Source organism: Parus major, chromosome Z (assembly GCF_001522545.3).
Source record: "Parus major isolate Abel chromosome Z, Parus_major1.1, whole genome shotgun sequence".
NCBI classification, from domain to species: domain Eukaryota; kingdom Metazoa; phylum Chordata; class Aves; order Passeriformes; family Paridae; genus Parus; species Parus major.
In genome coordinates this window covers 10,530,560-10,557,706 of record NC_031799.1, presented here as the reverse complement: position 1 = coordinate 10,557,706, position 27,147 = coordinate 10,530,560, and the positions used below count along the sequence as shown (strand labels likewise).

The following is a 27,147-nucleotide window of genomic DNA, read 5'->3' as shown; positions in this document are numbered from 1 at the left end:
AAGAGAATAATTCCTCAACTACCATCACAGGCAGTTCAGGTAAATTAATTTATTGCTTAATAACACAGGAGTAGAGCACTAAGAATAATAATGAGAAAACAAATCTAAAAGAGAAAAAAAATCCCTATTCCATTATGCTTCCTAGGCTCAACTCCACTCTATTTATTTCTCTGTCTTCCCCTGAGCAATACAGGGGAACAGAGAAGTTTGTGGTCAGCTCATCACAGATTTTCTCTGCTGCTCCTACTTCCTTATGCTCCCTCCCATGGAAAGGTGTCCCTCCCATAGGAGACAGTCCTCCACAAACTTCTCCTACTCAACATTACTCTTTTCCATGGGCTGCAGTTCTTCATGAACTGCTTCAGCACCAGTCCCCTCCACAGGGTGCAGTCCCTCAGGAACAGGCTGCTCCACTGTGGGGCCCTGGTGGGGTCACAAGTCCTGCCAGCAAACCTGCTCCAGTCTGGGCTGCTCTCTCCATGGGCTACAGGTCCTGCCAGGAGCCTGCTCCAGCACGGGCTTCCCATGGGATCACAGCCTCCTTTGGGCATCCCCTGCTCTGGTGTGGGCTCCTCCAGGGGCTGCAGGTGGATCTCTGCTCCCCCCTGGATCTCCAGGGACTGCTGGGCACAGCTGCCTCCCCATTCACCTCCTTCACTGACCTCAGTACCTGCAGAACTGTTGCTCTCACATATTCTCATTCCTCTCTCTCTGACTAGAGGTGCTGTGGTTTTGTTCCCTCTTTATAAATACATTTTCTCAGAGATGCTACTGCCATCACTGGTCCTGGCACTCAGCCGTGGCCAGCTGTGAGTCCATCCTGGTTCCATCTGGCATTGGCTCTGCTGGACATGGGGAAAGTTCCTGGCAGCTGCTCGCAGAGGACCCCCTGTAGCCATTCTGCTACCAAACCCTTGCCACACAAACCCAATACAACCACATTTCAGAACCACCTGGCATCATTCAAATTATCTCAGCTTGTCTGAACTTTGTTGGAAACTGTGGCAATAACTGGTATAGGTAAAATTATTTTTTTTGTGTGTTAGCAAACACAAACATTCCTATCTGTAATAGGAATCAACCATGATAACTATGATCACCATATAATTATTATCACCATAATAGTTATGATTTTTGTATGTTTTTGTCAGTGTAGTCATAAACAAAGTTTAAGTCTAGAATTGCTGTTATTCATATCATATTTGTGGGGCCTTTCGTGGGCCTTTGAGCCTTGGGCATTTCCTTTCAGAGTGCTGAGAAGGATATACTCAGCTCAGCTGGTTAGTAAGGTGTATCCCATTGAACTCAGGGGTCTCATGATGTCCAATCTGTGACATTGTTTTCATTAAAATTATTTTTTTAGGCACTCTTCTAGACTCTGTCTAACTAGTAAGAATGTATGAACAGTATAACCTTCATGTGCCACTGCTATTGGTAGCCATAGTCCAGAAGAAATTACAACTGGCTTTATGCTGAAGAGCTGTAAAACAAAAACTTTGCAAGCCAGAACAGTTCAGAGCAGACAGCAGATGGAAGTGGGAAGCTATTTACAGTGCACAGTGATGTTACACAACAGTTTTTGGAAGAAAATGTGGAAAAGAGTCTTTCATTAACTAAAGCTGTAAGGGGAATAGGCTACATTACACAACACTAAAAACCAGCATATATTAGCCCTGTGTAGAGTTATATTAATGCAGTAATAGTGATTTAAAATGCTCAAACTAATTGATTCAGAACTAGCTAGTTTATATGTGAATGGCAGTGATACTGACAGGTAAACAGGCCAGCAATATTTTGTGTTTCAGACAGAAGAAATCTGAATATTATTTCACAGCAACAGTGTAACCCAGGGGTGAAGCTGATGAATTTAAAAGGTGCTTTTAAAGCAGATGGTGTTTTATGACACCTAGGTCATTTGAAAGCATCACCTGACCCCATAAAAAACATGAAGGGGATAGTGCAGCTATTGAATTAGTGTGCTTAATATCTGATTTGATAAGCAAATACTGAACTCATTTTTCATATTTTCATTTTTTTAAAAAAGCATAGTATCCTATTTAAATGATTTTCTAATTCTTGTAAGATTGAACTCTTTTCTTTTTAAAACTTCCATGTTTCTTTATCTTGTCCTTGTGATTCGTAATACAGTTTTTAACCAGAAATTTTAGCCAAAGTAGTTGAGAGACTAGGGCATTCATTCTCATGGATTTTTTAGACATTCAGCTCCAAGTCCTTGCTTTCTTTCAAATTTGAAAATCTTTAAAAATCTATGTTTCATTTATCTTATCCACTAGAATATAAGTACTATGATACCATTTTTTTCCAATTTGAAAGAAATCTGAATAGCTACTCTGGAATCATTTCACTCCACATCGCCATGAAAGTTAACAGGTGTTAATATCTAATATTAATGAAAATGAAATAGTTTAATTTCTTCTGTCAGTAGTTTCACTCTTCATAAATAATATGGTGTTAACAGCAGCAAGGATCCTGGCTGCCCAGGATTAGAGATGAATATTTCTGCTGCTGCACTATGTTCAGCATTTTTCTCTCTGGTTCATTTAATGTGTAATAACTCTTCAAAAAGGAATAGTTCAAACAGGCTAAGTTGAGATACAGAAGTTGGGGCTTGTCCATAACTCAGTACTAATGGCATTGGATAGGTTTTGAGAGATATCAGTGGGTCCCTGGACTTTTTAATTTACTGATGCCTATTGCTGGAGGCCGCAAGGCAGGTGCTGTAAAGAGAGGTAAACAAAGAGTGAACATACATAATTAGCTGTTTCTCACTTAAATTCTGCAGTGCTTTCTGTGACAGGCAAGGGGTACTGTAAGGAGGAAAATATACTGAATTTAGGAAGGACAGGTTGTTTTTCTGCTGTATTCTAGAAAATTAATTGTAATGGACTGTTCAAATCTCAAGAAGAGCTGTATTCCTGTATAAGGTTGTTAGGGGTGAGATAAGCTAGAGATGGGGCCCAGAGATGCATTAAAATCATAGCATACTATGAAAGTAGGACAAGTATTATTGTGAACATTTGGGAGGAACAGGGAAGGAAATACAAAAAATATATTTTTTTAAGTTACATTCAAGTGACTTTGGAAATTGCCACGAAGGAAAGCAGTCCAGAAAGCCTGGAACATAGAAGTGGACATGGCTCAGAGGTTTTCATGCCTGATAAAAATTGAATAGTTGAAGTCTGAAGGGTGGAAGCAACAAAGCACCACCAGAAGGGCTTTTTGGAAGATTGCTGATGCATAATGAGGAGGGTTTTCATTTTTCTTTTTTGTGAAATGAAGGGACAGTACAAAAGTATTTTGTCAAGGCAATACAGAACTGTTGAAGGCAAAACTTGGATGAAACAACTTACCTAGATTGTTTTCAAAGAAGCAGGATCAGGATATTCCAGGCTCCCATTCAAATGTTCATATATGATATAGAAGATTATCTAGGGTATCTTCAGAACAGTTTTTCTTATAAAAAGTTGGAGACAATTATTTTAGCAAAGCCAGGAGCTCTGTAGTTGTGGAAAAGAAGACTTGCATTTGGGTTCTTGATCTGAATCAAGAAACAGAAGGTCTTGAGCCTGTATTTCCAATAATCTACTATTATTCTGTTTGAATACTTGGGAAAATGTTCCTTCCTAAATGAAACAGACTTGTAATGGTCTTTGTTTTCCTTCTTCAAAGCTGAATCTATAAAAGTGCAGGAAAGATAAAAGAGCAGAAATCTCTGCTTCAAGCTGCAGCCATGCCAAAGAATCTCACTTCTCTACATCTGTTAACAGCTGTTCCTCCACATCAGAAATCAGGTTTGAGTCCCATTCTACAGTATCACAAAATACAACTCTGAGTGGTCTAGCTTTTCAAAGTCTTGAAACATGGTCCTTTACAGTATGCAAACTGACAGATCAATGTACACCAAAATGCATCATTCACTGTCACAGAATCACAGAATCAATTAGGCTGGAAAAGACTTCTGAGATCATCAAGTCTGTAACAGGGCATCCTGCCCCACAAGAGTTTATCTCATGTTTGTTATCTGGTCAGATAGGTCAAACGGAACAAGCTGTCTTGTAGTGAGGCATTCTGGCACCATGGGGTTAACAGTGATTTGGTACCTCCCAAATGCCAATAGAGAGAGATCTGGAAGATAAGCTGGATTTCTGACAGACAGACACCTCACTTTACAAACTGTAAAAGCTACACCAAAACTTTCACAAAGCAGAAATATTCTACACATTCCCTAGAAATGTGTGGAGTTGCTCACCTGAGCAGGGATGATGGCTTTGTGGCTACTCCTCTGGAGGCTGAGTGAAGAAATCTGTACATTATCGACATTTTGGTGGTAAGTCACATTTGGCCCCTAACCAATACTGTTTCTTTTTCTACCTTTAATATAAATGCAACCTTAATGTTGTGTACTCTTCTATGTTATGCTGTAGTCTATGAGTAGTTCTTTTCAATTTTATGCTTTGCAGTAAATAACTGATTAAGATATTTTGTGTATTATTTTGTGTATGGGCTGTTTAATAGATAATATATTTTATAAATAGACCTGACTTACCACCCCTAGAACTTGTGTGCCAGAATGATTTCTTAAATTCAAGCAGTTGCCAGAAATCTGAGGCTAAGGCAGGGCATGTCTGAAGTTCCCTCTTGTCCTGTGACAGAGTCCAACCTATGACCCAACACCACCGTGTCAACCAGACCTTGGCACTCAGTGCCACATTCAGTCTTTCCTTAAATACCTGCAGGGGCGGTGGGTGGCACCTCCACGTTTCTGGGCAGTCCATTCTAATATCTAATCACATTTCTGTGAAGAATTGCTTTGTGACATTCAACCTAAACCTCATCTGGAACAACTTTAGACTATGTCCTCTTGATCTGTTGCCAGTTGCCTGGTTGAAGATGCCAACCCCCACCTGGATACACCCTGCTTTCAGGGAGCTATAGAGAGTGATAAGGTGTCCTCTGGGCCTCCTCCAGGCTGAATGCCCCCAGCTCCCCAAAGCTGACTTTGATAGGACTTGTGCTCCACACCCTTCCCCAGCTCTATTGCCCTTCTCTGTCACTGCTGAGAAAGATCCTGGAAGCAAAGGAATGGTGAACACCTGCTTGCTGTTTCCTGACTCGTGTAAAAATTTATTTACAAGTTCAGGCTAGAACTCTAGAATGATCCAGAAGGAGAAGGAAAGTAGCTCTTTTTCCTCCCTTTTCCTGTCCCTGCAGTTCAGGCTCAGCTAAGCAGTGGTATTGGTGTTCATCCTTGTGTTGAAGAATTAAACTCCTAGCATTTGGAAGAGAGGTCACTGTAACCTACGCTCCTTGTGTAAACAGTGCCCGAGTAGAGGACTGTTACCCTGCTGTTGCTGGGGAGCTGCTGCCTTGTTCTGACTGCTGACAGCAGATACTGCTTAACACCAACACGAGATTTTCATTTTCTATACATGAGGAATCACAACTTTATGTGGACTGTGCATCCAAATACAGGAAGTCTAGAGTGTATGTCTAGATTCTACAAACAGAAGATAATATTTACTGTGTCTGTAGGACTTTGTGCCCCCAGATAATTTTATTCCACCTGACCTTAAAACTTTCTTTTTCTGACTATGGAAAGACCAGTAACCTCAGCTTAAGAATCAGCACCATTTTTTTTTTCTTCTCCAGCTTTGGTCTTGTTATCCCATTTTATGGGTAACTTTACTGCTACTTGAGAAAAGTTGCTCTTTATATCTTTAGCTGATTTTAATCCTCCCTGCAAAATCTATGATTCCCTCAAGTAACATTTAAGTTTTCACACACTCACAGGAGTGTGTGGCTTTTTTCTGTGACTCAGATAGCTGAGCCAAAGGTCACACAGGTTTAGAAGCTCTTTGGTTTTGTGATGATTTTACAACTCTTGCCTAGTAAATCCATGAAAGTCTGGTTATGTCATCACAGTTGTACTAGGATTTGCAGCATCAATTGTTTTCATTCAAAGAGGCGCAAGGGATTATTGTTGCAGGTAATAAACAATAGTCATGTGTACCTGACAAAATGTCTTCACTGTATTTCCACTCTTGTTTTGCTCTTCAGCTCACTGTTGTCAAGAGACTACTGCTTACTAGGTTCAACATAGTCAGTGACTATGTAGGGACAGCCTTAATGGATATAAACAATCCATTATCTATTTGAGCAGACATATTTTAATAGTAGTTTGATAGCAGGCAGTAAAAACCTGGTTTTTCATTGGCTTTGTCATTTTACCTTTTAGCCACATTCTTGTAGCCAAACCAAAACTTTACAGGGGTTATCCTTAGTGTTTGCCTGAAACAAAATGCTTTAAACAGATTGAGTTTAAGTGTTTCATAAGAGTTGAAACCATTTCCACTTCCTCCCTTGTTCTTTGACTGATAATCATCTGATTTGTTCAAGGAGATAAAAAACCAACAAAAATAACAAGCTCCACAGAAAGAAAAGTGATTAGCTTTAGTTCCTTGAACTGATTCGTTGCAGATTTATGGGAGTACTGGAAATGATGCTAAGAGAAGTAAAAATACCTGGAGTTTATCAGTCAGGACTGCTGAAAATAGTCAAAGAGCTGTCCTGTATAAACTGACTTAACTGTTCAACATCACCAAAAAAGACTAGAAGAAAATTACCCCCTACTACAAGATGGTAACTTTTTTCCCCATGGGTTATTTATTTATTTCTCATCTGTTATTTATGAGTAGGCTGAAGCTTATTCTAACAATCACTAATAGTCAGTAGGGAGAAGTTTCTTTTGAAGGTGGATGTGCCTTAGATGTGCTGACCCCCTGCTGTTTTAGGGCTGGAGTAATTCTGCATGTTGAAATCCTGTGCTCTGTTTTGGTTTATAACTCATAACATGCTTTAGGTGTTTTCCTCTGTTCTAATCCAAATAAGGAAAAAGTTAATATTATATTGAGTTTTATGGGAATAGCTTCAGACTGGTATAACTAGAATGATTACCTCTCCTTTGCTGAAAATATCTGATCTCTTTCCTAGCTAATAATCTCAATCCTGTTCTGCTGCCAGAATGAAATTAGCACCTATATTATTTAATCAGCCTCTTGAATGTGAAGCAGTCAGTGTCCAATGACTGATGACTGGCAGCTCATTAACTACCCTATTAGCTGCTTCATGGGAAAAATTAAAAGAGATTAAATCAACAAATTAAGGACTTCGTTGCTATTTATTAATTTCTTTATTTCAGCTACATAATTTTAATGAGTTAGGTACTTTTCTATGCAGTTCACATCCTCCTACTATTGGCACTAGAGTGGGTTAAGCTGCAGCAAGAAACAGTTTAGTAAATCAGTGTCATGGTAAGAACAGTTTCATCAGGTTTGATAAATGACTGGTGGATTAAAGACTGCCTGTGGTCTCCTCGGTTCTGCTGCTTTCCCCCTAAGAAGCCTGCCATATTTATCTTGGTGGGAGGCTCTTTCCAAGCACCCTGGGAGCCAGGCTCGGGCGCCCTGGCTGGCAGGCCGGGCTGCTGATCTGGCAGTGCAGTCCTGCTCAGCTGCAGAGCAGTGTAAGGGTTAGTCCTGGCTTTTGTAGGGGGCCCAAAGCTCACGGGAACATTTCCCAGTGTCTGGGACAAAACCACAGTGCAGGGCAGCAGCCACTGGCCTGCCAAGCGCTGTGTTCCGCGTGGGGCGGATGACGCGTGCGCCCCTCTGCGCCTTTTGTTTCCCTGTTGCCTTGGTCCCCAGCTGTACTGAAGGGATTCGCCTCAAGAAGTTGGTCATGGTTTTGTTTTGGTTTTGTTTTGTTTCTTTTTCTTTAGAGACTCTGTTAATGCAAACATTCTGGGGCGTTTTACAAAGCAGATATCTTACTCTGTAATGCATCAACTGAAATCAAGTGGCGTGACTTGCACTGAAGCTCTCCTTCATGTTGCCTAAAACAGAAGGCCGGAGTTAAAAATACATAGACTGTGTTTCTCTGTGTTAATTTTACAGTCAAGCAGAGGATGTATTTGTGTAGCTAGCTGAAGAGTGCCGCAGGCAAGGTACATGACACAGTAAACCACCATGCCCACAAAAAATGAAGATTGCAGGTGCAGGGAAAGTGCAGTTTGTTCAGAAGTCCAGTCAAAGCTGAACATAGAGATCCCCTCAAGAGATTTGGAAATACTACTGATTTTCAAGTATGCTTTCTGCTAGAAAGCTATTAATTTGCATAATCTTAAATCTCTCAAGCTTAAAAATAGCCTGACACTTTTACAACTGACCAGAATTCAGAAATAAATTTTATGAGAAGAATGTATGTTTAAACAACTGCATTGTTCTTTGAAAAATGACCTATCATGGTGAATCTTATAGGCTAGCTCTGAGGGCTGATCTTGTTCTAGTTACAGAGAAAAATAAAATGAAAAATCATTCTATCCTGAGGATTTTTAGGTGTTCTTAGAATTTCCAACTGGATATTTTCATAAGAAATAACTGATTTTCTTCTTAATTGAACTATATTTAAGACTTTTTAAGTAGAAAAAATAGCTTTTCACAAACTTTTAAGAGGGCTCAGTACTGGAAAAATTTCATCTTGTCCATGTTCTTGCGTGGTTTCAAATACACATTCTTGTTTCTGTCTTGCATTCGCTAATCCTCTCAGTTCCCACAAAAATTGGACATGATCTAGCAGGCAGAAGCATTAGATGTAGGTGTAATTCTTTTGAGTTCAGTGTAAGAACACAGACAAGCCAGCTCTTTTTTGGCAGAATTGGGCTTTGCTGGATCAGAATAGGTTACAGGATCTAATGCAGAATAGCTGAAATTTAGAATACATCAGTTGTTTCTTAATTTGATTTGTTAAGCTATAAGAAATCCAAATTGAAAAAGAATACTAAAGCTCTTCTTAAGATATAGGGACCACTTTGAATCTCAAACCAAGATCTGTTTGTAGCAGTTCTTGAAGTTTTGAGTTACATTAATAATGTTAATTTCAGAAAAATCACACATTAAATCTCCAGAGACTATAGGGCTTCTTAGACGTGTAAGATCTCTGAAGGGGGCAATATTGACTGCATTTGCTTCTGCCTAGTTAAATCTTGAAGATGAAAGAGAAAACAAAAACACATGGAGTTAATGGGCCAACAATTGTCATGAAGGTATATGAAGATGGGAAGGACATAACCATATGCGATAGTTTGGGACACACCGTGGCTTAGAGCTCTTTGTACAGGACATAAAGCCTGGTTAGGTACAAACCAGTAGGTAGCAAGTGGTGAGTAATGAAAGCAGTGTTGACAGAGAGGAGACTATGGCTGACTCAGAAGTGCTGAGACAAGGAGCAGCTTCCAGGATAGGAACACCCTTTCAGTGCTGAGCATGATTCTCCCCCCACATGAGTTATCAGGGATGAGCACGATTCTCCCCTAAGATGAGGTATCAGGGATGACGACAAGGACTGTCTGGTAGGCATCCATAGGGAGAAGCAGGACTTGGGCTGACAAGTGACATGACATATTCTTTGTGCCCACTGACAGGGGGAAAGCCACGACACTGCACTTCAGCCAGGAGATTTGGAGTCAAGGAAGGTTTCTGAAATCACTGGAGACTGCCTGAGAACAGACCGTGGTAAAATCAGTTACTTCTGCCCTTTCTCTGGATGAAACTGATTATCTTGAGTTACTTTATTAAGTGCATGAAATGTGTTAGCCTCAAATGTGAAAATGGTACTGCATGTTCTGATTTTTTCCTTCTGTCCTTGAACTCTGTGACTGCCAATAACTTGGGATTTGCTCACATAATAAGAACTAGAGTATGTGGAGTTGTTGGATAAAGCCCTACTGTGAGTAGCCCATCAGAAGCTTAAGCTGTGGGCAAACTACTACTGACATAAAATTCATATTAGCCTAGAGTTACAAAATATTTCTGTATCATGCTATTACCAAATATTTATATAATCTTACAACTGTGTTTTAAATGCAGCATTATCCCAAGAAAATTAATTTCCAGTGTTTAAAGTTAAACTGTAAGGCAGGTACATTATTTAAGTATTGGAATAAAAAACCTAGACAGTAGTAGGTGTCCACTCTGTTTTGTGTTTAATGAAAAGAAACACAGAGTTGAAAGGAAATAATTAAGTGGAAACTTTTGGAAAAGCACTTCAGATTTTGTTAAGAAGCAGATTTAGGATCAAGTCCACTTAAAAATTATTTGTAACTAAATTTTATTCAATATAGTAAAACTCCCTGTGGCTTTGAACTGGGTGTATTATTTTGCTATTTTGTTGTTTGTTTTTTTTCTTTTGCATAAGCACACTACTAAATCTATTATGTAGGCAATTTCTTTTTAAGTATTTTCATAGAGATTATGTAATTAAATTAAACAAGCGAAGTCTGAAAGGCCATCTGAACACTTTGTATTTCTTTATTAAGTAGTATCATCAGTCAAGAAGCTATTTTTTTACAATAATCTGTTCTCAAAAAAGCAGTGTGTTTTTGCTTGGCATTTTCATTTTCATGTAAATGTGTAAGATTTTGTGCTTTTTGTGAGAATTTTGTTCCTTGAATGGAAGAAACAAACCTGGGTATATAACTTGAAACTACACGTGAAAAATCAGTTATTTCAGGTTTTTTAAAGAACACCAAACATTTGCTTTTAAAATTGAGTAAGATTTTATGACAGAGCTGAAATGATGAATTGATAAACATCTGGGCTAAAGCCAGCTTTTGTAAGACAATGCCAGATCTGAGTGTTTTAGCCACAGTGACAGAAATCCAGGCTGCTAATACAAAATATATTGCCTACAGATCTTAGGACGGTGACGCAAGCTGCTAACACACAGCAACACACTGAGTGGGGTTTCAACATTGTTTTTCATTTCATAAACTCATGCAGATTTCAGTCGATGTTTACATTTTCTCCGACATTGGTTTGCACAGTTATAAATCAGTTGGAGTTTGTGGTTTTCAAGGTTTTTGCAAAGAGTTCTTTCCACAGATGATTTGGTGAGCTCCCAAGTCGTCTGCTAGTGTTGGACGTCTGCTAATGGGAAATCTTCATCACATAATTGTGTGGAAGTGATATAAAGAAACAGGGCATGTAATGATAAAATCTGTTCTCAGATAGTACAAAATTACTCAAGAATGTTGTGTATATAAAATCCGTATTGAAGGAGATGTTGGAAGAGATTTATGCAGATAGCTTTTTACTGGCTAGAGTAATTTAGAATGTATGGGGAACTTCAAAACAGCTCTGAGCAGAATGAAATGTTGAAGCCATTAGAGCTAGGCTGACTGATACCTGTCTATGTACAAGTGCAGTAAATCTTAGCCAATTTCAGTAAAACACCTTTTCTTTACAGGTAGGAAACTACAGGATTGAGAAGTGGGATTTAGAAAATAATTTGTAGGACTGTACCTCAGTACATACTAACACTAGCAGTGAAAGGAAAGCTCTTGTGTAGGAGAGGGTTGACTCTGAAATTCCTCAGGATGAGTGTTGGATCTGAATCTTTAATATTTGTTCAAATCAATGACTGAGATTGGACTAATAACAAAAATTACTGTTTCAGCCAGCAGATCATTAGTTGGTAACACAGACAAATTACTTTGACAAGTACAAGTCTAGGAGTGTTGGCCTGCTGTAGCTGAACTACTTCTAGTGGAATTAGAGGAGTGTTAATGATGTTATTCAAAGTTCTAGTGAAGATGTCAAAGTAATTTGTGAAGTTCTACTCTTCTCATTCAAGGAACATGGATTAAAATTCAATGAGGTACAAAGAAAGCTCCTATTCTTACTATTCTAGTAGCTTACAAGGAGATATCACAAAAATAATCTTTCTAGCCTAGCAAAAAAATACAAGCAGTAATAAGGTCATAGCATGGTCGGTGTGGGAAAGGACCTTTTAAGATCACCAAGCTCCACTCCTCTGTACCATGGCAGGGATATCAAAGCCCCATCTATCTAATTGTCTAATTGTCTGCCATCTGTGAAGGGGCTATTGTATCTCTCAATAACATGCTGTAGAGTGCAGAAATAATGCCAGGTGGAGGCTGTAACATTAAGGACAGAAAAGATATTAAAATGTAATACTCTGTCCTGGACCATAAATAAGCAGATGTGAAACAGAGAATAAACTTTAACAGGGAATTGGAAGATTATTCTTTTCCCTTAAAGCAGTTAAAGATCAGATCAGTTTCCAATAACAACACAGTCAGAGCCAAAGAGCTTTCTACTTTAAAAATAATCTTGAGTAGCTAATTAAGAGGCTTATGCAGTATGATTATTCATAATAGCAGGTGATTTGGCTGATTTGGTTTTGTCCAGCAACTGCTCCCAATTGTTGTCTCTGTGAGGGTGGATCTACAGAGTAGTCTGTGGATGACAAATCACAGACATTACAGATAGACTTTAATTCAAAAATTATTTTTTTAAAGACTGAACTGTGATGCCAGTGTCAGCTCTTTGGAATTGTGTGGTTCAGCTATTATTTTGGTTGCCTTTCACATACTTTCATTGCAGGTCTAGGCAGAGCTGATTTTTGTATGCAGGAGTATTAGGTTTTCTCACTTCAGAGCCTTTGACGTATCAGGGAAGAATATGAAAGGCTGAACTATGGCTTTGTGAAGTTAAGGTGCTGCCTATTGTGGGAAGAAAATACTTTGTAGCAGCTGGGGAGGTTGTGGTGCCCTCAAGCATTGCCTACTGCTACAGTGGCTGGGCAGCACCTGCAGGACAGGTCTGGCCAGTGTTCCTGATGCTTTCTTGACTGCATTTACCAACATGTACAAGTGAGGGGGAGCTCCTTGGGATAAAAACAGAGGAAAGGGGAAAGGCACAGGGGTATAATCACACCATTCAAATGCCTCTTCTTAGTTAGTCACCCATGTTAGTGATAACTGTAACTGAGTTTCTAAAGCGCTGTTTTGTTGACCTCTTACTCAGGTCAGTACAGGTTATCACACTGATAAGTGGGGAAATTGTCTTGAATTTGCACTTTCCTTTCTATGCACGATTGTTTTTCTGCCATGTGTTAACCCCTGCTAAATGTTTTCGGAGCTTTACTTAGAGAATGTGCCTGTCTAACTCCCAAAATAAATAGAGGGTTATGAAGAAGAAATGGTATATATGTTTGTATAGCCCAGATCTATACAATGGAGATAGGCTTTTCACATCATTCTCTTAGTTTCTTACTCCATTTTTTTAAAATCAGGTATCCAGTAACATTCCCAACCATGTCCAAAACTCTGGAAATTTGCCGTGTGCACTTAAGGGGAAGTAGTGATTACATAAACACTTCTGGGGTTTACACACTTCCCACAGAACTCTTGGATCCCTTGTGTAATAGCCTTTTCCAATAAAGAAAACTGTATAGGCATTAATAGTCCAACATAGCAATACCCTATAGTTTAGTGGGACAGGCAGCTGCAGAGTGCCTTTTGACATTTTTTGGCATTGGCAAGTTCAGGAAGGGTTGGGTTGGGGGACTTACCCCACAGCACCCTTCAGAGTGCTGTGCTGTGTGTCAGCAGCTAGAAAGGCGCTGCTAACACAGCAGTGTTACCTCGGTGTTACCAAGCCCACCACTAGGCAGCCTCACATAACATCAAGGCTGTGCCTCCACATTCCCTCTCCATGGGCCAGTACTCTGGCCAAGAGATTGGGAGGGGACCAGACATTACAGGTGAACCAAGCTCAACAAGGAAATACTCTATACCATGTTGTCTGCTTAGAAATAAAACTAAAGCAAAGGAGAAAAGCACAGAACAATAATTATTGGGACATTTATCTTCCTGAGTAACCTCTATGCATGATGAGGACCTGCTTCCTAGAACGTAGCTGGACATAACCTTCTCATAGGAAGTAGAGAATTATCTGTTTGTTTTCCCTTGCTTCTCTGTGTAGACTTTCCTTTTGCTTTACTAAACTACCAAAGCTAGTGGCATATTTAAGTAGGCAGTCTGGTGAGAACAAATATGTTTATGTATTCGATTCAAGAAGCTGACCTATCTTTTCTGTACTCTCTGCTGTCTCCATTCATAAACCCTCAGAGAAATGCATGGTTTGAATTTAGGGTGTTCAGGCATGTAACTGGCAGGGTTTGACACTGTGACTGAGCGCAGCTAGCAAATGCTTCTGTAAAAGGGGAGGTCCTGTTCACCCACTCCTCCCTCCACTTCTTTCTTCCTACCTGCCTGTGAGCACCACTTTTGCACCATCTTTGGTGTACCCCTTTGGAAGCTGATTTAACTTCCTAAAGTCAGCCTGACTGAAGGCCTTTGTCAGCATGGATCTCAGCTGGCACATGGAGAAGTGGGAGCTCATGTCCAGGAGCAAGGCTTGTGAGGGAAGTGAAACTCCCACTTCATTGATCCACTCTTCCACATTGTTGAGCTGTAGTCTCAAACACAAAATATGCTGCCCAGCAAGGAACTAGATGGAGACAAAAGCTTGTTGCGGTGTCAGAGATGTGTATGTTCATAATTTGTGTCAGGACACAGCCCACAGTGCCCAGATAAGCCTAGTGACAGTAGCAGGTTCAGCCATGAATCCATAGACAATGAGGTGTGTCAAGGATCAAACTGAGAGCTCAGGCTGAAGGGTCAGGGTCCAGATTTAGTGAGGCACCTGGCTCAGCACAGGCATGACTGCAGCACACCTCAGGTGGGGCCAGAATGAGGCTTCAGTTTTTAAGCCACTGCAGAGAGAAATAGGAGAGCCCACTCCTGGATACTTCTCAGCAGACCTTTTTGGAAGGGCTGTTCTCAAAGGTGGGCTCTTACCCCATTACTGAAGCTGAGCCTGAGCTCAGCTAGGGGGAACATCCCAGCTAGGGGGAAGGTAGAAAGGGAGTGCTCAGAGCTCTGAAAGCTTTCAGAGAACATGTATTAGCTCAGAGCTAGAACTGTGTTGTAGTAAGAGAAGTTTTGATGGGTCAGGGGACAGAGTCTGCAGTACATTTTATCCTCCAGTGCCTACAGTGTCTGACTTTTCTATTCTCCATAGTGCAGAGAAGCAAATAGAACTTTGCTTTAACTCTAGTTAAACTCCAGTAACTCTAAACAACGTGTGCTTTCTCCAGAAACAAGAGGATGGTGTGTTTGGAGGAAAAATAGTCACCTACAGTTGAATTTAGCCACAGCATCTTTTATGGTAGCTCCTTCCACACACAGTGAATAGAAAGTTCCCATAGACAAGCTGTGCTGTGCATTCACAGCAGGCAGTCTTGTTCTCTGCTGTGCATTAACCAAGAGTGGGAAAGCTAGACCATAGGATCCAGGATCTCCCTTTCATATATATTCATTAACCAGCCATAAACAAACACCACAGTATTTATGGGAGTTCATAAGGGACTGTGGTTCTCCTTCAGATTCATAAAGCCTTTTAAAAAACCCGTAAGTATAAAACAAGAGAAAACTGTTATAACCCTCTCCCGCAAAGAAGAGTAACCCAGGTTCTTGTTAATAGATCCCTTGGGGCAGATTAGAGTGAATGACTGGTGTTTGTAAATTTATATGTGTAGGGTTTATTTTAGAACAATTTGGTTGCAATTGAAAGTAGGAGTGTAGCCTTTTGGTTATTATTACCTATAGAAATATGATTATGTAAAAGCATTAAAATATCACTTAAAAAACATATATGGAGAAGAAAGAAAAAAGAAAAAATAAAAGAGGAAGGGGAAGGGGAGGTGTGGGGAGGTGCGGGAAGGGGAAGGGGAAGGGGAAGGGGAAGGGGAAGGGAAGGGTCTCACAACCTGAAGGCATTGTGACAAATCTTGGTTGTTGGAATTTACATATCTGTTGGTCACAATCTCATCAAAGTGATGATTTCAGACTGGATTTGTTGGGTAGTGGGAGTAATCCCTAGAAAAATCCACAGAACACACAATCTACTGGGTTTATATTGGCTTAGGTTCTGGTGAGAATACACTGGATGATGTAATGCTGTGGATCATGGGACACCCTGGGAGTCTTTGACACCTAAGATATCACAGTGCCTGTGATGTCTGCCCAGTTGAGTCCATCATGGCTCATCAGCAGAGATCAATGCCTTCAGGCTGCAGTGTCCAGCACTTCCTGGCACACTTCCTGGCAGGGGAGTTATCACAGTTGAGTTCCCTTGAGTAAGGACAAAGAGACAGGGCTCACCTCAGCAGTTTGCCTTTCTGTGTCTCATTCAACACCCAGCTGTAGCCTGAGGTGGGCTGTGCTGCCCTCTGCACCAGGGTGGTTACTTTGCACATCAGCAGCCATCAGAATCCCAGTGTCTCTTCCAGTATCACTTGTGTTCACATTCTTCTCCTCTGACCTGGGCTGACTGGACAATAGTATACCCCCTTTATATTATTTCAAGTCCAAATTCCAATTAGGAGATGTTTTTGGGGAAGGGTGGGCTTCAGTAGTTGCAGATGAGTAGCTCCTTCTTTGCAGCTTGCAATAGTGGGCAAAAGTCCTTCAATGATTTTAACAATGTTTAAGCTATTAAGCATTTCAATCTCTCACAAACACATAGGTTTGAAAAATTCTGGTTCTTTCACTCAATTAGTATACATATGACTATGACATGCTTAATGAATGATGAATAATTCATAATGATATTTAAAGAAAAATGTGATCTAAAACCAGCTTACATTTTAAATGTTCTGGCCTTTCAAAAGAATGTACTTGTCTTCATAACATAGTGAAATTACTCTCTTAAGTAAATTGAAATAATATACGTGGTCTTTAGAAATGTCTTTGGGTGATCAGAGCTCTCTGTTGACTTAATTTTTACACAAGATTTTGTAATACTTATTCTGCTTTAACATATTAAAATTGTGTTTCGTCCACATTAAAAAGTTTTAAAAGTTTTAAAAGGCAAAGTTTTAAAATCCCACAATTGTCACTTAGTAGATAATTATGCAGCTCTCCATCAGCAGTCTTGACCTAGTCTTAGAGAATATCCCTGATGTAATTCTTCCTTCATGCTGCCTGTCATCCTGAGTCAGTAAGATTGAATCCAGAACAATGTTCTCTTCCAGTATCCTGCAAGTCAGCCAAGGCTAGGTAGTGATGGGAGAACAAAAAGGTCGTACTTGAGTCATTCTTTTCAGTCTACATGTATAGGTTGATCAATCCTTTTTCACTGCAATCAGAAAACACCTAATTTTTCTGCTACACAGGAATAAAATCAAAATATATCTCTAAGGAGGATATATTTTGGTTATTATATAATTTTTTTTGAGTTTATAAACTATGTGTCTTGTATTAAATCTCATTTAATAAGTAACACGTAGTTCAAAAGAATTCCCTTCTCTACTCAGATCCAGTTTAAGATTACGTCAACTGCTAGAGGTAGGGCAGTGAGACTAGACTGGTAGTGGCTGCTTTAAGTCTATCAGACATTATAAGTGAAATTTAAAACAGACCCACATTTTTGCAATGCTTCTAAGGATGAAAATATACTTACTTCTTCAAATTCACTGTCCCTGTGCATGAGATTTGAATATATGGGCAAAGGTAACTTTTTATAGTCTGGATTTTGTAAGATTCCTGCAAGACTTAATTTTAGAGGAGCTCCTGAATGTGGTGAAGATGTCTGCCTTCAGTTCCATAGGAATACCTCTGATTACTGGTATACTAATACTATACTATATCTCTAAGTGTTTTGTTCTGCAAATTTCTCTTTGTTCCTCTTCCCCTTCATGTAAGTAAGAATCAAAGGGTTTTGATCATCATCTCCCATTGTCTAAGTCAACTCACCCCATTCTACAGTGATGAAATAACTTCCTACTTCGAAGTACAAAGACTTTGATTTTGTTTTTGTCAGTTAGGGTCAAAGCATCTTTAAACCAATTGCAAATACCTGTTGATTGCTGCCTCTAAATTGTTCCTCTAAATTTACAATCAGATTTGACATGACCTTACTGTGGTCAAAAATCATACCACCATTTTTTTTTGCCTGAGTCATGAGCAAGTGTTCCAGCCACACCACCCAGGTTGCAAAAGGCAAAGGCAGGGGCAGGAGAATGAAGAAACAGCTGCCATAGGAGAAGATCAGGTTCAAGGACATGTAAGCAACCTGAGGGTGAACAGGTTCATGAGCCCTGATAAGATGTGTATGTGGGAACAGGCAGATGAAGTGACTAAGCCATTAACCACCATATTTGAGAAGTACTGGCAGTTCAGTAAAGTTCCCACTGATTGTAAAAAAAGAGAAACCTAACCCAAAGTGGGGACAAAAAGCAAAGAGCCTGGAAACTACAGGTTGGCCAGTCTCACATCAGTGTCCAGCAAGATCATGGAGCTAATCCTCCTGGAAGTTGTGCTAAAGTACATGGAAAATATGGAGGGGATTTGTGACAGCCAGCAAGGCTTCAGTAAAGGCAAATCACACCTGACAAATTTGGTGGCCTTCTACAATGGGGGTTATAATGCTGGTGGATAGGGGAAGAGTGACTGAAGTTGTGCAAAGCATTTGACAGCACTCCCCACAACATCCTTGTCTCAGAGGTGGAGAGATGTGGATTTGAACAGGCTGGAGAGATGGGCTTGTGAGAACCTCCTGAAGTTCAACAAGAAGTTGAACGAGTGCAACAACAAGTGGCAGGTCCTGCACCTGGATTGGGGATATGCCAAGCATAAGTACAGGCGAAGTGGAGAATGAATTGAGAGCAGTCCTGCCCAGAAGGACCTGGGGGTGCTGTGGGTGAGAGGCTGGACATGCCCCAGCCATGGCACTCACAGCCCAGAGAGCCAAACGTGTCCTGGGCTGCATCCAGAGCCCCGTGGGCAGCAGGGGAGGGAGGGGATTCTGCCCCTCTGCTCTGCTCTGCTCTGCTGAGACCCAGCTGGAGCATCCAGAGCTGGGGTCCCTGCACAGGAGGGACAGGGACCTGCTGGAGCCAGAGGTGAGACACAAGATGTTTAGGGGAATGGAGAATCACTCTTATGAAGACAATTTGAAAGAGTTGCAGTTTTTCAGCTGGGAGAAGAGAAGGCTCCAGAGTGACCTGATAGCACCTCTCAGTACCTAAAGGGGCTATAAGAAAACTGGAGAGGGACTTTTCACAAGGGATTGTAGTAATTCATAAGGAAGAATGGCTTCAAACTGAGAGAAGGTTGCTTTAGATTGCATATGGGAAGAAATTATTTACTGTGAGGATGGTGAAACACTAGCAGAGGTTGCCCTGAGAAGTTGTGAATGCCCCATCCCTGGCAGTATTCAAGGTCAGGTTGGTGTGGGCTTTCAGTAACCTGGTCTAGTGGAAGGTGTCCCTGCCCATGGCAGAGGGCTGGAAGGCCATGTCTGCAGCTGTTCTTCTGTGTGTGAGTTGTTCCAGTTTTAAATTTCATTGGATCAGGAAAAGAGGGTGGTGCATAGAGGACTGCTGAACAATGATCAGAGAATAATGGAATGACTTTATGAAGACTGCATATACTTGTGTGCATGAAGTGCAGTTATTACAAATTGGGTTTTGTGAATTTACTGTGTGCACTCATCAAGCTTTAAAGGACCTGTGAGAAGAACAAACCTGAAGACAATCAAATGTCTTAACATCTTTCAAAAAAGCATTTGAGGGTTGTGCTTTCTCTATAACAATGCACTTCAAAGATTCTGCCAGAATGACGCAGTTCTGTAGTCAGGTGTTGGAATTAAATAAGAAAAAAAGATCACTAAAGAATAAAAAACCTTTTTTGGATTAAGGAAAGGGGACAGTGTACTTGTCAGGTGATGTTCTCATTGGGACAATCTCAGGTCCTGAGGAGTTATCTTGGAGAAGCTGAGGCCCTCACTTGCTCTCAGAGAATGATGGAGCTTAGACAAAGAGCATGTGTAAATGGACTTTTTAGGATGAGGCAATCCAAGAACCACTGCTTTCAGAGTATGTAGATGCTGTCCTAGTGATTAAGAGGAAAAGCTGAAGCCATGGAAAGCCATGGAAAGACTTAATTAAAGGAAAGGACATTTTCTTGAATTCAGTCTCCTCCTGTAGTTGAGCACACTCTTTTTGTGAACTTAATAGCATCTGCAGATAGACTACATAATTTTTCAGGTGTTGAAGTATTAGTAATGGAGTATTAATTTGGGAATGTGAAAGGTCCTTCTGGGCTTATTTCATGCATTCTGAATTAGCTATTCTGCCTTTTTAGAGATGTTTCTGGTTGTTCCTACTGACCCAGAAGTCAGTTGGCATCCTTTGACAGCAAGGTACTCTTTGAAGCTTTGGAGCTATTTTACCATTGGCAAGCTCAGATCCTGTAACTTTTCCTGTAGCAATCATGCTCAAGTTCATCCACTGAATCTGCATTTCTAAGATTGTTGCTGTCCTAATGCCAATCCTTTTTCCACAGAGACAACATTACTGCCTGGGGCAGAAATTTTGTTCAGAAATATATATATATTTCTATATGAACTATAGTTGTTCTCTGGAGAAGTCCTGAAAACACTGCATCATACTCTGGTAACTTACCAGCTACTCTGAACAGTTAGAGTTCAGCTTTGTTGTATACACCATGAAGCAGCGAGATTTACATATTTCAGGACTTCAGATTCTTCCTGTGACGCTAGCTTATTCCCATGCAGAGATTTACAGTCAATAAATTAATGTTCTGACCATGATTCTTACTGCCTGTGCTCAGCTCTGCTCTCATATGGAATGACTCCATATTCTGATGTCAGCTTCTTACCTGTTACCTGGCTGCACTGTCAGATCATTTAAGATCTACTGATATTACCCATAAAATCAACTTGATACAAGCCTGGGTAAAATACTGGAAAACAGCTGAATGCTGTGCAGTCTGTGAAAGGACAGTAAAGTGCAATGGCCCTGGCTGTTTGTGTCTCCTGGTCTACATCTAAGATGTTGCCAAACCCAGGAATAACTTTGGTTACAAAACCAGGAGTCTATGAGAAAAAGACCATGCTTAAGTTTTGCAGCACCATGACTATTATTGCCTTGTCTTTTACCTGGTCTTGAGACTCTAAATCTGCCCTCCTCATCCCTTGGAATTTTTTTTCATCTTCTTCCTCCTACCCATATTTTCACAGCTACAGACAGAAAAGAGATAGAGCCACACAGCTAGAACAGACTTTACTGCCTTTACATCCCAAAAGCCAGAGGATATACTGGATGTAGGTGTAAAACTGTCAGCATCAGGGTTGGCCTCTGTGAGAGAAGCTCAGGGACTGCCCTGTGCCAAACACAGCTGGCTACACAGTGGACCCACCGTAGGACACCTCTGAGCCTGTCAGCCAAGCTGGTGGCACCTCTGTGAAAGCGTATCTAAGAGAAGGTAAAACATTGCATGGCAGCAGTGGAGTAATGGGGAAAAAAGAGTGAGAAACCAGCAGTGTGAGCACCAGCATATGAGAAGAAGGGAAGAAGTGCTCTGGGCATCAGAGCAGGTGTTCTTTTGCATCTTGTGGGAGAGATGTTGGGGCAGATACAGCAGCTGGAGGAGAGACCTGCAGTGGCTCAGGTTGGCTTTTCCTGAAGGAACCGTGCTGGAGCAGTCCTTGAGGGACTGCAGCCCTAGGGAAGGGCCTGTGCTGGAGATGGGGAACTCTACCACGTAAAACACAGGAAGAAAGGATTAACAGTGATGGACTAGTGTGTGCTGGCCACAGCTCCCCATTCTCCAATTTTCCCTGGTCCAACTTAGTGGTGGGGAGTAAAGGACTCCATGCATGAAGAAGCGAAATTGATGCTGGGAAAAAAGATAGGAGGAAGAAGGTATTATTTTAATTTTGTCTTTGTCTTCTCATCATCCAAATCTATTAAATTAAAATTAAATTAAATTTAGATTAAATTAAATTAAATTAAATTAAACTAAATCAATTTACCCATATTTAATCTACTTTGCCTGAAATGGTAATTGGTGGGTGATTTCCCTCTCTTTTTCTCAACTTACCCGTTTTTTAAGTTTTGCCTTCTGTCTTGGTGAAGAGGGGCATAAGAGTGGATGTCTGGTTGTTTGGCAACCAACCAAGATCGTTTTTAAAAAAGGTTTCTACACTGGTTTGATTTCAGTCTTTTTATGATAAGCAAGAGGGCTTCCTTGGATTTGACAATAATACTTAGATAGCCTTTATTTCTGTATGAGAGAAAATTCTCTGCCCAAGATGCAGTCTAATGGGGCACAGAAGGCTGTATCTGAATGAGATTTTACTCTGCTTGTGGCAGCAGAACTTCTTTTTTTTTCTTTTTTTTCTTTTTTTCTTTTTTTTTCTTATCTTCCTTTTTTATTCTTTTTTTTCTGATTTTTTTTTTCTTATTTCCTCTTTTTCTATTGCTGCTCAGACTTTTTCTATTAGTGGGTTGTTTTTCTTTTCTGTCAAGACCAAATGAGCAGCTTCTATAATAGCTGGCAAGTCATTAGAGACCCAAGAATGACATCCATATTTCCCCTTTTCAGTCCTTACACTATGTAATCCAGTTCTACTGCCCTGCAGCTTCCTCTGCTGTTTCTAGCATAAAAAATTGGTGCTGCCTTGTTTTCTACAGGACCCTGCTGGCCTGTCTTTAATGCAGCTCGTGATGCACTGACTCAAAGGACTCCCTTTCCCAGGCAGTATGATAATAGTAGTGTTTGAGTGAAGAGTTTATGCTTGCAATGTGGAATGCCTTACAAGAAAAGATGGCATGACATGACAAGGTCCCTGGCCTCCATCTGAAATAATTCTTTGGAGAAAGCATGGGGCAAAGCTGCCAGTCCTTGTTCTAATCAGCCTCCTCCACTTGGCCAGAGCATCTCTGACAGCCTTGCATGTGTCTGCTTGCTAGCACGTGTTTTTCCACAGTGACTCAAAACACATTCAGGAGGCCTTGCAGTGGAGATTTCACTGTAAGAGCATGACTAGGCATGGTGCTAGCACTGATCAGGTGCTCAGGAACCACAGACCCAGGAGGGTGCCCCATCCTTTGTGGCATCCTTAAGGGTACCTTCCTTCCAGAGCTACAATCTGTCTCACTGTCTTGAATCTTTGCCCTTCGTATTAGGTTACAATGAAACAGACTCTCTGCAGCTCTGCTTCTTTTCATGGTTGGATAAAGTTTATCAGACTGATCATTCCAGAGGTAAGGGGATTTTGTTCCGTGTGAGGCAAAGGATGGGTAGGAGCCAATAAGCTCATTAGCCTTCATATGCCTTGCCAGAAGGGGGAAGGAGTATCCCAGCTGGATGGATTTAGCTGGTAATTGTACCCCACTGTTTTTGAATTACAAACCTAGATGAGTTGGTGTCTGTGGAAGATTTATTTGAAATACAGTAAAAGGATACCAGGAGCTGAGTGAATAGAAGTTTTGCCTTTGCCTCCTGGGGAGGTATTTACAGACCTTGTATTCTTCTCCATCTCATTAAAGTGATGAATTCATGCACAGTTATAGGCTCAAGGATATTTAACTAGAGTTCTGCCTCCCCACTCCTCTTCCAGTTGTCCCTGTCCTGACATTTGTTGCACTCATTGTCTCTTTACTTTAGTTTTGCACTTTTGCCCAGTCCGTTTATGGACCGTGGGCACTGACGTCCACAGAGTAGGTGGCATTTTCAAAACTTGAACCTGTCTGCAAAGACATCTTAAATAAAATACAACAGGTGCTGTATTTCAGCTGGATTCGTGTCGTCTTTGTCTCCAACCCTGAAATGATGTATTGCAGCATGTTCTCTCCCCATTATGCAAGAAGATGCTGTGGAAAGTATAGTAAGCATTGGGCACTCAAGAGGTTTTACTGCTTGGTGCTCTCAGGGAGTGTGTTGAACGTGCAGAGACTTGCCGCTCTTCTAAATATAAGTGCCAGAAACCCTGTGGTACTTCAGATGCAGAAAAAGACTGGGCATCCTCCATTGCTTACAGAATTTCTTCTCTTGTTGGCAGTACAAAATGTTCCCTTTTTACATAATTATGAAACTCTCTAGTGTTTATACATAAGCAAAGAATTACACCCTTTTTGACAATGAGCAGCTGGCCTATCCACTCTATAGATTGTTTTACTGCTTTTCTTTCTTCTCCTATTTTCTTAAATCAAAACCTTATCCAGTCCCTCAGTAAGCTTCCATTTTAGCCTGACAGACTTAGGTCATTAATCTTCCTGCTGTGGTCTGGAAAATATCCCCAGACTCATTCCCAGATGTTTTGTTCACTTTTGTATCCAAAATGTGCACCCACTTGGTGAATCTAAAATTTTAACCCAATCATGGGTACTTTCTATTTGCAGTGACATTACAAACTGCATGTTTTCAAGATCACTTTCAAACTCAATGCATAAATAGCTTCACTAAATCATGAAATTTGCCAATTTGAATCGTTAAATTTAAATTGCTAAATTTATCCATCACCACCACTAACACCACACAAGCACATACTGGTTTCATTTTCATATTAGTTTGTGTCTCTGCAGGGAGGGTGAGAGGTAATTAGCTTGTCTTGGAGGACCAAGATTACTTTAATGAGCACTCATGTATTTGCTAAGGAGGTCCACTAGAGGAAGATCAAACACCCATTTTTAAATTCTCTAAAGCTTTCATTCAGAGAGTAGCTGTTTTCCTATGGGCAACACATGGTCTGCAAAAATATCTTCACACTATGATGTGGTCTGCAAACACTCACTTAGAAATCTGAAATAGAAAGTCTAATGTTTACCCATGATCTAAAAATGTATTCTTCTGGCAACTGGACTCTGAGAAATGCTGGAATCATGTTAAAGGTGAAGGCTGTCTTATTTTCAAATTCTTCACTCTTATTTGTGCTGTTTATTGCTTTGATTTACTTCAGAACAATAGAAGGTATTTTAGAATGCTTTAAAATACTTCGTCTTCTCCATCACAGCACTTTTGTCTGGTTAATGGCTTTTAGTAAGCCGTATGTTCTAAGTAATGTGTAAATGATATATGATATGTAATTTCATCTTTTTAGTTGCTGTAGCAACATCACACTAAACTATGAATTAGTCAGTAGTCTAGACCAGCAAATGTCTTATTTCTGAAGAGTGGTTTACACATTATGAAGACTATTAGAAATTAATACTGAAACAGATAATTGACCATACAAGCAATTCCAGCAAAAGAATGTGCACATGAGAAAGCATTACATTGAATGGGTTTAGAACTGAATCTGTATGCTGAGTTCCATATATAAATCTTACTAGCATCCCTTGCCTCCTCTTTTCATGCATGTAGATATAGCGGTTCTACATATATGCAACGAAAAAAACCTCATCCTTCAAAGGCAGGTAAATAAAAGCACAAAAGTCAGAAGTTTTTTGTGATGACCTTTGTATCTCTGTCCTATAGCTGGAATACTCAGTTCTATGATGTCACTGTGTTTGCCATGGGCTTTCTGTTCCTGTGTACAGTACGACGGCATGATCAAGTCTCCCTCAGGCAGAGGTGAAAGGGGAGCAGTGCAGCAGACAAATCAGTACTTCACATCTTTCAGACGAGTGAAATATTGATGTTGTGGTCACTTGCTGTTTTTCACTAGGAGGATTAGGTTATTGCTTTCCTCATTCCCTTCCTTAGAATAAACTTTGAGCCATTTTTCTATGTTTGCTAATCTTCTGCACCTTGCTAGGTACTCGTTGGTATGATGGGTTAAAATTTACTTCTGGGGTTTATGTATTTTAGATATTGTTCTTCATTACTTTCATTTTGCTCAGCTTATTGTGGGGATTCATTAACAGGCTGTTGGTAAGTGGTCTACAAACCTTAGATTGAGTCAGTTTGCCCTCCATTCCTTATAATTTCTTTTTATGCCTGACTTTGCTTTGCATACTCTATTCTCTGTCCTTATTTCACACGTCAGACCAGGCTTGTATTCTTCTAGCTTGGGTCATTGTGCCATTATTAAATATTTCATCATATCAGAATAACTACCTGTTACTATTCCATATAAAATTACAGTTATACAGAAAAAGAGAAGCAAAAACTTGAAAAAATTCAAAAAATTAATTCTTCACCTAAACAAGCCCAGAAAAACTTGCAGGTAGACCAGGAAAATTTCAAAGTAAGCCTGAGAAGCCGCAGTACTGCAGACTTGTAAAGTCAGGACAGTGTGATGCCTGTTGTCACCAATGGCTGTAGTGTATTTACAGACCCACCAGGCTACAGTAGAAGACAGCTATACCATTAGAGAAAAATGGAATTGAATTTGAGGTGAAATTTGATCCTAGACCACAGGTGCTGTGATGTAAAATATCTATAAACACAAATAAAGAAATAGGAATCCTAACATTAAATCAGTATGTGGAAACCAAGTACTGATAATTTGAACTGGCATGAATTGTTCAATTTATTTGTCAAGTAAATGCCAGACAGCCATGGCAATTATTCAAAGTGTGTCCAATCTTGAAAGAAAAGTATTGAAGCTGTTGTTCCCTTGGTAAACCATTACAAAAATAATTGCTCCATAGTTAACTTTTGTGAGTTACCACTCTTCAGAATGAGAAAGAGGTTGATTATTTGAAAAGAACTTGGTTAACTTAAAATCTTGTTTGGAAAGCCATTCTAATTAGCAAATACTTAACAGTTTTGTTTTCAAGGATGATATTGAATGTGTTATTATGTATGCAGTTTTCACATGGTTTCTTACATAATTTGTGAGGCATTTTCTTGCACCACATTTTTGCTCTTGTTTGGAGATGTATTGCTACTTATTATGCTAGAATCCTTCCAATTAATGTTGGCATAGCTGGCAGTGGGATCAAGGGGATATCCTTGATCTTCTATCAAACTGTAAATTTTGGTTTTCTTTAATTGTGTGAGGTTTTCAGGCATTCTGTTACATTGTAAACTGTTAATTTGACTTTTGTGCCCCATGGAGCAGAAAACTGCTGTGTAGAAGTCAGATGTCTTTTAGCTAACACTAAATTCAGTGAGATTTATCTGTATATACTGAATACTGATGTCTTGGGTTGCAATGCAAGATGTAACCAGAAGTATGTATTCTATTACCATCTGTTGAAAGCAGGGGGGGGCAGTGTTCTTTATCTCATTCATGACCCATCCCTCATAACTGCGAGATATCGTCTGTTAATGGGCCAGATGTTAAAACCAGCTGTGGCAGCGTTCTTTATCTCTTCCACAACCCATCCTCCCTCCAGGGGGATCTCTCTGTTAATGGGCCATTGAGTCTCACTGCAGGACTGATAAAATTACATCATCCCATTGTGAGATGCTCCACCCAGGGGGAGGAGCCAAGCATTCCTACT

The 27,147-nt window shown here is 40.2% G+C and overlaps 1 protein-coding gene across 8 annotated transcripts in view; it reads left to right on the top strand.

The window, feature by feature from the left end:
- PRLR (prolactin receptor) overlaps positions 1-27,147 on the top strand; it is a 154,392-nt gene that overhangs the window by 78,184 nt on the left and 49,061 nt on the right. For all 8 annotated transcript variants that reach the window (XM_015653093.3, XM_015653099.3, XM_015653097.3 and 5 more), the window contains one exon: positions 9,500-9,590. The gene's annotated coding sequence lies outside the window, so the exon portion shown is untranslated. The remainder of the gene's footprint in view (positions 1-9,499; positions 9,591-27,147) is intronic.